This window comes from Pleurodeles waltl, unplaced genomic scaffold (genome assembly GCF_031143425.1).
Source record: "Pleurodeles waltl isolate 20211129_DDA unplaced genomic scaffold, aPleWal1.hap1.20221129 scaffold_67, whole genome shotgun sequence".
In the NCBI taxonomy this organism is placed as follows: Eukaryota; Metazoa; Chordata; class Amphibia; order Caudata; family Salamandridae; genus Pleurodeles; species Pleurodeles waltl.
This window is the reverse complement of record NW_027150384.1, coordinates 1,103,302-1,114,680: the sequence shown is the minus strand read 5'-3', so window position 1 is coordinate 1,114,680 and position 11,379 is coordinate 1,103,302. Positions and strand designations below refer to the sequence as shown.

General features: G+C 49.3%; 3 non-coding genes across 3 annotated transcripts; 1 reads left to right on the top strand and 2 right to left on the bottom strand.

The window, feature by feature from the left end:
* Positions 1-1,255: 1,255 nt before the first annotated feature.
* Positions 1,256-1,338, bottom strand: TRNAL-CAG (transfer RNA leucine (anticodon CAG)). Its single transcript has one exon. It is a non-coding gene; the product is annotated as a tRNA-Leu (tRNA).
* Positions 1,339-9,223: 7,885 nt separating this feature from the next.
* TRNAP-CGG (transfer RNA proline (anticodon CGG)) lies at positions 9,224-9,295 on the bottom strand. The gene has a single exon. It is a non-coding gene; the product is annotated as a tRNA-Pro (tRNA).
* A 1,747-nt stretch (positions 9,296-11,042) lies between these two features.
* TRNAF-GAA (transfer RNA phenylalanine (anticodon GAA)) lies at positions 11,043-11,115 on the top strand. The gene has a single exon. It is a non-coding gene; the product is annotated as a tRNA-Phe (tRNA).
* The last annotated feature ends 264 nt before the right edge of the window (positions 11,116-11,379 follow it).

Here is an 11,379-nt window from a genome sequence, read left to right as displayed (position 1 = left end):
GTCAACTTCTCTCCAACAACAAGTGGTGTGGCCTTGTCTTTTCTTATGGTTTGCACTCTATGGTTATATGCATTTCAGCCAAAGCACTATGTGTGTGGTGGGCTATGGCAGTGTTCCCCAACCCCCGGGCCGCGGACCGGTGCCGGTCCGCGGATCAATCGGCACCGGGCCGCCCCACTGTGGCGGGCGGTAAATGTTTGAGCATTTTTCCGTGGCCCGCTTGTCACACAATGGGACAAGCGGGCCACGGAAAAATTATCAAACATTTACCGGTCCGCGGCGATAAAAAGGTTGGACAACACTGGGCTATGGGATCCCGGGGCTATGAAAGAAACGCTGAAGCTTACAAATTATAAGCTATGGGCGGGCTGTAAGCCCACTGTATGTAAACAACATGTCTCACAGAGACAGCGCATGTGCTGTCCAGGTGGAACCTAAAAAGGGCCTGGACTGCTCATCTGGACTCATGGAGTTCTGAACGTCCATGCCGGACTTTATTCGAAAAGTCACTAAAACAGCTCTCTATGTATACCGGTCCTAGAGATGAGAGGTAATGTGATATGTATCTAAAGTGGTTAGATTACTTAACATTCGGAAAACTTGTTAAATAGCACCCACGTGGCGTTGGAGAGTTGTAACAGCCTCTAGTAAAACCTTAGTTTTTTGCAGTTTTACATAGCGCCAACGTAGCCAGGGGGCACAGGAGCGCTTTACATGAGCACCAGATTACTTACACTAGGTCAGAATTTAAGTATTAATTAACTGATAATCTCTCTGAAAGAGTGCTGTCCAGTGCCCACTAACTGTGATTTATTTGCAACACTGAGAATATCTATTCAAGTTATTTCAGTAGGTCATGTCATTCATTTCTGAATCTGAATTCTTGTCTGAAGATAAAGTGCCACCTTGCGGCTGGAAAATGAATGGTTCCTAGAAAGAAAAAGTTAAACAGCGGCTCAGGGCAACATCCTGAACATTTGTGCAACTGTCAGAGAAATATAATTTGGTTGGGACAAAATGTACACTCACGGTTTACGACGTCAATTCCCAAGTCATTTTCTAAATTAACATTTATTGGATCTTTTCGAGTTCCTTACTCGAACTATTTATTGGTCAATAAAAAGATAAATCTTACACTTTGCTTACAAACTTGAATGCATAGCACTCTCAATTGTGACTTCCACCCGTGTTTCTACATGCAGACAGCCAGAATACACACATATGAAAATTTATAATATTCCAAAAGGGATGGTTGTGTCAGAAGTGGGATTCGAACCCACGCCTCCAGGGGAGACTGCGACCTGAACGCAGCGCCTTAGACCGCTCGGCCATCCTGACAGATGTACATAGCTCTTTCAAGTCGTTTTATAATATGTCACAAGAACCAAGACTTCATGGATGAATTTCTTGTATCTGCGAACCACGACTGTCCCTTCAGAGGCCTTTGTGTGTCTGAATTGTACTCGGAGAAGGAGCCCCCCACTCTTTCAGCAGGTGCACGAGCCAGGCTGCCTTTGCTCATATCAGCTTCAGCCTCCTTCAAAACCTTCGCAAAAGAGACTGCCAGGTGTGAACCTGAGGTGAGAGGAGTCAATTAGAAGGTGGCTGGGCTGTGCTAACAAGAGTAACAGATGGGGTGGGGGCAGGGTGGGATTGGTCAGGCGGGCAATGGCCAAAGGGCCTGTGTGGGTTGTAGTTGTGGGGGCCGCTTTTTAGGGCAGAGTGGGGGCCGATTTGAGATCCATTTCTGCCTGTTCAGATGCTACCAGCGGCCCAGGGTCTAAGCTGCCTTTCTGGGGGCCTTGTTACCTCCCCTTCACCAACAGGACAGGAGTCATCAACCCCAGCTCCTCCCTACCCCAGGCCGGCACATTGATGCAAAAAGCTAACTTGGGCCGGCTACGGGCACATTAATGTATGCAGATTGAGCCTGGGGCCTGAACAGGAGTTGCCTCAATGGTATTCAGCTGTGGTTCACTAGTGTGAACCCATCCATGCACCAGGAGTGCTGGCAAGGTTTGCTTTTTTAAAAATCTCAGTGGAGCTAAGAAAACAAAAGTTATACTCCTAGATCTTGACAGCTAGACTGATCATTCTGTTTATCCCAGGAGATTGATTTTAAATGATGGTACGTACTAAGTGCTTAAATTGTGCTTGTTGTTTCCGGTGTGGGGCGCCGGCACTTATTTTTGAGGGTCATCACTTATTTTGTCTGCCTCAAGCATTTACTGCGAGCAAAAGACACATGGGAAAGACGGAGGAAGAGGAAAACGAAAAAGCATTACGAAAGGAGAAAGCAGAAAGCTGCAAGAGTGAGCTGAAGGGGCAGGGAGTGGCTGTAAATAGATTGAAGAGGCCCGAGGTGGCATCAGGATTACGCTGCCTCAGTATTCCATCTTCGCACATTTAATTGCAGCAGCCACGTGTTTTCGAGGAGAGCTTTGAGCACTGGCATGTTTTTATTTACAAATTAAGCACTGTACATAGTATTTATACACTCTCACTTTCTCATGTACCTTAGGCTCCTATGTTAATGTTGCTTTAAGCTAGTGCCCAATAGAGTGTATGGTACCTCCTTATCTTAAGAAAATGATTTGAAATGTAGTATGCATTTCTTATGCACTTTACTTGCCTATCCTATGTGGATGATATGAATGATGGAATGTACTGTTTATGCACTTTCACTTTTTCATCGATTCTAGGTTTTTATGATAGTGCCGGATAATGCGCCATTTATCATCTCATGGCGGCGGGTGAATTGCTACGAGGTATTCATCTTAAAGGAGGTGGCTGACTTCATCATAATGAAATACGGCACTTTACTAACAGTGTAGCATGTTCACTCCTGATAGTAGCTCTTCTCACAACTTTTTCCACCGATTGCTGACAGGTGAGCTGTCCTAGAGTGGTCATCCTTAATTGCTTATACATAGGTAAATGGTGATTTATGATGAGAGAATGTATCTCTGTTTGTATATTTAACCTACATAATCTGTTTGATTTTATTTTGTTCTACTTGTGCAATATAGTGTTTTAGATATGGGCAGAAGATGATTTTTGATGTGGGGATGCGCCTTTGGTCGCATATATCACTTTTCTTATCTTCTTTTAATGTTTTGCCTGTGCAATTATTTTAAGTAATCACAATAAAGCTCATTACACACTTTTCTCAGTAAGGAGTCACACCTCGCTCTTAATAGGGTGGGAGGGAAACAAGAGAATCAGTGTGCCAGCCTGGCTGTAAAGTGCTGGGCCGGGGGCTGGCATCTGCCCACAATGCCCTCGCCTAGCGCCCGCCCTGCGTCATTACATAATCACAGCAGACCTAAGTGCATGGCATAAGAGGGAGCCGAGAGAGGTGCCTTGCTTTGTAGAAAAGCACCCCAGATTCTGATTGGCTAGAGATAACAGACTCAACCCTCACAACCAGGGAAGAGGGGGTGAATTCTGAGAGACCAGATAAGTAGACGCCCCCTGGCGGAGAGGTCGGGCATTGCACCTATAAGTGCTCCTTAAACCCTGTCGCCCTTTCATGCTGCTCTGGAGCAAACACCAGTCCAGCCCTGACCGGGCATTATCTCTCATTAATGCTATACCCTGACGTCATAACTATTTGGTGTCCGTGTCTATATCGAATTTATGTGGTCAAAAACCCCAACTCATCTGTGACTGACCTCTAAATAATTTACAAATATCTCTGAAAGAGAAACACATTTGTCTTTTTCTAATAAAAACCTTTAAGGCCCGGGTGAAATAGGGATTAGAGTTGCATTAAATTAACAGGCTCAGTGTGTGACCGTCGCACGCAATAATGAGTGTAGAGTTGTGTGAAGGCGGTTTCCTTTCTCTCTGCAGCTTTGAATAAAATGAATCAGATATTTCCTAAAATGAGACTCTCTGTGTCAGAAAACCAACCTCCTCCTGTTCTCTGGGATTGCCAGGCTGTGTCCAAGGGAAATACAGACAAAAATAATATACAGAACACTGTACAACGCCAGGGATGGTGAACACAATATATCCCACATGCACACTTCCAGACGGCTGCACGACTTTTGTTAAACCACACTGTGGGAGACAGCAGGGTGAGACGTGGGAGTGCACGAGTGTGAGACACACTGGGCAGGGAGAGGGGATTGTGACGTCACCAGCAGCAGGGCAGAGACCCGGGGCACATGCTGGGGGTGGGTAAACGGAGCCCCCACACTGTTTTTGGAGCGTGGGCTCGGTTCCCTGTACCGGAGGCTGACAGAGGCCGAATAGTGCCACCTTGGACTCCATTAAATTAATTGTACAACTTTACTTTGGCACAGAAGTTTTGAATGAAGTGCTTAGAGGCTCCGTCGTTCTGTTTAGCACAGTTAATTTGACGGGTATCTTTGGTGGCACAGCGATGGCAGAGGCTTATTTAGAGGTTTATTATGTAGCACGTCTTTGTGAGAGGTATATTTCAGGGCACAATAATGACACCAGGAATACTTCGAAGTGTTAGTCCGTGGCAGTGGTTGTGATGGGCATATTCTGGGCAAAATGATTCTAATCTGATATTCTGTCTCACTCTCCTGCCATTGAGTGTGGGCGGAGGGGTCCCCCATAGCGGCCACGTTTTCCAGACCCATCGTGATGTGTTGCTCCAGTCCAGTTTTATTTCTTTGAATTCTCGGACTTGTAGTCCTGTTTTATCATAGACTAAAAAAGACTACAAGTCCCAGAAGTCAAAGGAAAAATATGGCCTGGGGCAGGAGATGAAGCATGGACCTTGGGAACTTGACAGGGCTGGTATCGACTTCCTCCACTGTCAGAGGGCCACTCAGGTACCTGGACCGGTGCAATGGACCCCTGGCTGAAGCGGGCACCCAGACCTCTGTGGAGAAATGTGTCTAGTAGGCTGTCTCCGGATGCTTGAGGGGGTGTCGCCTCTCTCACGCCCCCTGGGCTCTAGGATGGATCTACATAACCTGAAGAGTTTATATATAGCCAGCTAAAAAGAAATAGCAATGATGGAAGGAGACAATAGACCCTACAATTTAAATTCTCGAAACTTCCTCGTGCCTGATAAGAGGACGGTGTGATCCATGACCTGCCTGCTCGTGAGACGCACGTGTAATACATATGACCCGTACTGCCCTGCTCTGCCCCCTCGCGAGTGTCTGTACTTATACACATGGGCACTGGAGTAACAAAGGCCCCCGCGGTGAAGAGGGAGAGCGAGCTCTAGGGGGCCCTAGAGCTCCCGCGTGAGTCCGGAGGGGGCCCCTGCGTGCACTGTGCAGGGAAGTACGGGAGGGGGCATGAAAGGGTGGTCCCGTGCAGGGAGAGGTCAGACACCTGTGAGGCTGGCGGCACCGGCAGGTGATGCTGGAGTCAGCTGGTGACTGAGGTCCGATGACAGAGCAGCCCTCCCGGCCAGGCTTTTTAGGGTGGGTTGGGGGGGGCACCTGTAAACTCTTCACTACTGCACTGGACCTCCGGGGTGTTTTTCATGCGGATCAGCACAGTCACTAAATGCGATCAAAGGCCGCCGAAATAACTCAGTTGGGAGAGCGTTAGACTGAAGATCTAAAGGTCCCTGGTTCGATCCCGGGTTTCGGCAGAATATTTTTTTTTATTGTATGAAAAACTTAGAAATATAAGACATTGTTTAAACAACAATAATATTATTTCTCTGTCGTGTCCCAGCTCCTCATTGGTTTGTGTCCTTCCTCCTTTGCCCCATCCCTTGTTCTTTCTTCCTTTTCTTTGCGCTCTCCCTTCCTCCTTCCCGGCCTTCCTTCCTTCGCTTCTCACCGCCCTCATTTCGTTATTTACACGTTTCTCATAATTCTGTCTCCCTCCGTCTCACCCCCATCGTTGTGCGTGCGCCTCACACCAGCGGCCCCATCACACTAAATGCGTGACAGATGTGCACCTAGGAGCTCAGTGCCACGTGCTGTGAGGTTCACACCGTGTAGCACATTCCCCCTCCTGGGAGTAAAGTACACTCATGACATGCAGATCTGTAACAGCGGAGGGTGATCTCACGTGTGCCCTGTGACTGAGGACACACTCGACTCTCACTCACCGTGTGTCTGTAATTCAGGACACCCTCTACTCTCACTCACTGTGTGTCTGTGTACTTAAGGACACACTCCGCTCTCACTCACTGTGTGCCTATAACTCAGGACACACTCTACTCTCACTCACTGTGTGCGTCTATAACTCAAGACACACTCTGCTCTCACTCACTGTGTGTCTGTGTACTTAAGGACACACTCTGCTCTCACTCACTGTGTGCGTCTATAACTCAGGACACACTACTCTCACTCACTGTGTGTCTATAACTCAGGACACACTCTGCTCTCACTCGCTGTGCGTCTATAACTCAGGACACACTCTGCTCTCACTCACTGTGTGCGTCTATAACTCAGGACACACACTGCTCTCACTCACTGTGCGTCTATAACTCAGAACACACTCTACTCTCACTCAGGAGACACTCTACTCTCACTGTGTGTCTATAACTCGTGACACACTACTCTCACTCACTGTGCGTCTATAACTCGGGACACACTCTACTCTCACTCACTGTGCGTCTATAACTCAGGACACACTCTACTCTCACTCACTGTGTGCATCTGCTGTCACTCACTGTGCGTCTATAACTCAGGACACACTCTACTCTCACTCACTGCGTGTCTATAACTCAGGACACACTCTACTCTCACTCACTGCGTGTCTATAACTCAGGACACACTCTACTCTCACTCACTGTGTGTCTATAACTCAGGACACACTCTGCTCTCACTCACTGTGTGCGTCTATAACTCGTGACACACTCTGCTCTCACTCACTGTGTGCGTCTATAACATGTGACACACTCTGCTCTCACTCACTGTGTCTATAACTCAGGACACCCTCTACTCTCACTCACTGTGTGTCTATAACTCAGGACACACTCTGCTCTCACTCACTGTGCGTCTATAACTCAGGACACACTCTACTCTCACTCACTGTGTGTCTATAACTCAGGACACACTCTGCTCTCACTCACTGTGCGTCTATAACTCAGAACACACTCTACTCTCACTCACTGTGTCTATAACTCAGGACACCCTCTACTCTCACTCAGGCCACACTCTACTCTCACTGTGTGTCTATAACTCGTGACACACTACTCTCACTCACTGTGCATCTATAACTCAGGACACATTCTACTCTCACTCACTGTGCGTCTATAACTCAGGACACACTCTACTCTCACTCACTGTGTGTCTATAACTCAGGACACACTCTGCTCTCACTCACTGTGCATCTATAACTCAGGACACACTCTGCTCTCACTCGCTGTGTGCATCTATAACTCAGGACAGACTCTGCTCTCACTCACTGTATGTCTATAACTCAGGACACACTCTGCTCTCACTCACTGTGTGTCTATAACTCAGGACACACTCTGCTCTCACTCACTGTGTGTCTGTAACTCAAGACACACTCTGCTCTCACTCACTGTGCGTCTGTAACTCAGGACACCCTCTGCTCTCACTCACTGTGTGTCTGTGTACTTAAGGACACACTCTACTCTCACTCGCTGTGTGCATCTATAACTCAGGACACACTCTACTCTTACTCACTGTGCGTCTATAACTCAGGACACACTCTACTCTCACTCACTGTGTGTCTATAACTCAGAACACCCTCTGCTCTCACTCACTGTGCGTCTATAACTCAGGACACACTCTGCTCTCACTCACTGTGCATCTATAACTCAGGACACATTCTACTCTCACTCACTGTGCGTCTATAACTCAAGACACACTCTACTCTCACTCACTGTGTGTCTATAACTCAGGACACACTCTACTCTCACTCAGGCCACACTCTACTCTCACTGTGTGTCTATAACTCGTGACACACTACTCTCACTCACTGTGCGTCTATAACTCAGGACACACACTGCTCTCACTCACTGTGCGTCTGTAACTCAGGACACACACTGCTCTCACTCACTGTGTGTGTGTAGTGTACACTGATGCACACTTTTAAGCATCGATTCTTCTATTTGCACTAGTGTTTCTTTTACCTCGTGGTACAGAGTATGCAGATCCCTGTGCCCAGAATATGCCCATCACAGCACCGTGGTTCAGAATAACCCTATATAGTGTGCGGGACAATTACTGTGGCACCAAATATACAGGGACCGGAATGGAAACCAGGATCAGCTCAGTCTGGGCAAAAAGTTCAAGCCAAACCCTTTCCCATGCAGCCCGCATGGCAGTGCCAGGGGACCAAGCGGGCAGTCCGGCCCTGGCACATGCCTAGCAAGAGGACTGCTCTGCGGAATAACCCCAGGAAGCGCATCTACGGGGGTTATTGTGCCACCCAATGTACCCCGACGTTGGCACGGCACCTGCCAATCGGAACGAACACGTTCACCAGAATGATTGTGTCATTTCACCTTTAATGTGCCACGGAGGACGCCCCGGACAGCTGCACCGTGGAATGCACCATTCAGAGTTACCGTCGGTGGCACAGAAAATGCCCCTTTTAAATACGGTCATAAAAGTTATAACTTTGGCAGGTCTCAGAGGAGCGCCCCCTGTAGGAGGAGGGCCTCTGCTGCTCTTACTGTCCAGCCAGTGCTTAATTTGTAAATAAAAAGGTGCCGGTGCCCAAGCCCTCCTCTTAAATACGCGGCTGCAGCGTAATCCTGAACCCATCTCAGGCCTCTTCAATCCATATAAAGCCACTTCCTGCCCCTTCAGCTCACTCTTGCAGCTTTCTCCATGTTGTGACACTTTTTCGTTGTTCCCTTCCTTCGTCTTCCTCATTTGTGTCTTTTTCTCGCAGCAAATGCTAGAGGCAGAAGAATAAGCCCCGGCCCTCAAAAATAAGTGTCGGTGCTCAGCACCGGAAACAAGCACAAATTAAGCACTGTGTCCAGCGCACTTTTCCTAGTGTGGCTCGCACTCACGTGCGCCCCCACAGCTCACTCAACAGCTCCACGAAGTGTAGCGCCCACAGTGAGTTTCAACTGCATGTAAGAGAAATCCTCTCTTCCCTGCTGATGTGGCAGGTGTAGGCACCCCCGCCCCCCACCACCACACACACACATCTGAGTGTTGGGATGAGTGCGACATATTCTGGATTAAAATCCGAAACCAGGCCAGGGTCTTTTTAAAAAATGATGTTGTTTGATTAACCACTTAAAGCATCTGCTTTTTTTAATTAAATTAAAATATTCCCAGGAGGGCTCGTCCGGGATTTGAACCCGGGACCTCTCGCACCCGAAGCGAGAATCATACCCCTAGACCAACGAGCCACTCATATGTCATTGGAATGTGGACATGTGTTAAGTATGGTACAGAGCTTCTGATAGCAGCACTTCTGTGTTCACAAGGTGTCTGTTTCCTTTTATTCAAAAGCCGAAGGAGAAGGAAACATCAATCATGTACCACGAACACTGTGCGAGAGGCCTCCCCGTGGGTCTGTCACCTTCATACATGTGTGGCCCCATTTCACCTGGAACCCAAGGGTTTCAGTGGAGCAAATATGAAAATGTATTCCACCTACAGGGGTGTATTAAACTATTGCCCACTGGCATCAGAAGTGTTTCTCTTTTCTGCGGCTCACAGTACTTTTCAGTCTCTTAAAGACCACAGGCACCAAATAATGAATACGTCACACTCACGGTGTGACACTAATGAGGGATAATGCCCGGTCCGGGGTGGGGCAGATGTGTTTGTTCCAGAGCAGCTGAAAGGGCATCAAGGTTTATGGCACAGGAAGAGGTGCAGTGTCCGAGCTCCCCGCCAGGGGGCGCCTACTTCTCTGGGGGGGTTAGGATTCACATCGACCCCCTGGTTGTGTGCTCACTGTGAGGCCGTGTGACAGGTTGTGTCTGTCCTCTTTGGTCAGTCAGTGTCTGGGGAACGCCTGAAAGAGAAAGTCCCCTCTGCGGGGGTGGTGGGGACATCACACCTCCTGTTACCCTGGACATCCCCACGCTTATACCCCGGAGGCAATGACGAGGGCCGAAAAGGACAGAGGCCGGGCCATTATCGACGGTGGGTTCGATGCTTGAATCACCCGTGGAGTGAGATCTGACGGGTCAGACACCAACCGGGCCCTGGTGAGAAGGGGGCGGTGTGGAGGGTCTGAGTAAGATCAGACACCGAAGGGGCCCAGGAGAGAAGGCGGCCAGTGTGGAGGTTACTGAGTGAGGTCTGACGGGTCAGACACCGAAGGGGCCCATGAGAGAAGGGGTCAGTGTTGAAGGACTGAGTGAAGTCTGACGAGTCAGACACCGAAGGGGCCCTGGTGAGAAGGCGGCCAGTGTGGAGGTTACTGAGTGAGTTCTGACGGGTCAGACACCAACCGGGCCCTGGTGAGAAGGCGGCGCGGAATGGAGGGGCTGAGTGAGGTCTGACGGGTCAGACACCGAATTGGCCCTGGAGAGAAGGGGGCAATGTGGAGGTTACAGAGTGAGGTCTCCGAGGGTCCCATGGAGGGGAAGGCGTCGGTGTGCAAGCACCGAGTGAGGTCTCTGAGGGTCCCGATGGAGGGGAAGAGGGGCCGGGGTTAGGTCAGGGGCAGTTTCTCCTGCTCGGATGTGGTTGATCTTCGGGAAGTGTCGGAGCATCGATGGAGTTACCGCTTAAAATGTCAGCTCAGTCTCTGGTCTTCAGTGCTGGGAGGAGGCAGCGACCCCCGGCGAGGCTTGTCAGTGTAAGGGAGGGAGTGATGGTGGTGGTGGATGAGTCCTGTGACACTAGGGGTGAACCCTGTGACCCTGGAGTGAGAATTGTGACCCTGGGGATGATACCTTTGAATCTGGGGTGAGACCCGTGTACGTGGGGTGAGACCTCTGAACCTGGGGCTGAGTCCTGTGACCCTGGGGAGGAGACCTGTGGCCCTGGTAATGAGCTCTCTGACCCTGGCGGAGAGTCCTGTGACCCTGGCGACGAGTCCTGTGCGTCTGGGGTAAAACCTGTGAACTCTTTAGTCCTGTACCTGCCCCCCACGGTATCTGCAGTACAATCATTATGATCACAGAGGAATACGTGGCCGCCGAAATAGCTCAGTTGGGAGAGCGTTAGACTGAAGATCTAAAGGTCCCTGGTTCGATCCCGGGTTTCGGCAGAAGTGTTTTATCTGTTCTTATCAGGCAAACATTGCATCACATTATTAGAAACCTGGAGAACCACAGGCTCTCGTATTCCACCTGTGCCCTCCTTCCACGCCTCTCGCTTCTTCCCTTCTTTATCCCTCTTCCTCCCCACCTTCCTTATCTGCACTCCCTCGCTTCCCGCCCTTCATTCCTCCCGCCCTCATTGTCATTATTTCAGTCTCATCAACTTGTATCATTCCGGCACAATCATACTGCTAGCTTGGGAGTTTCCAGGT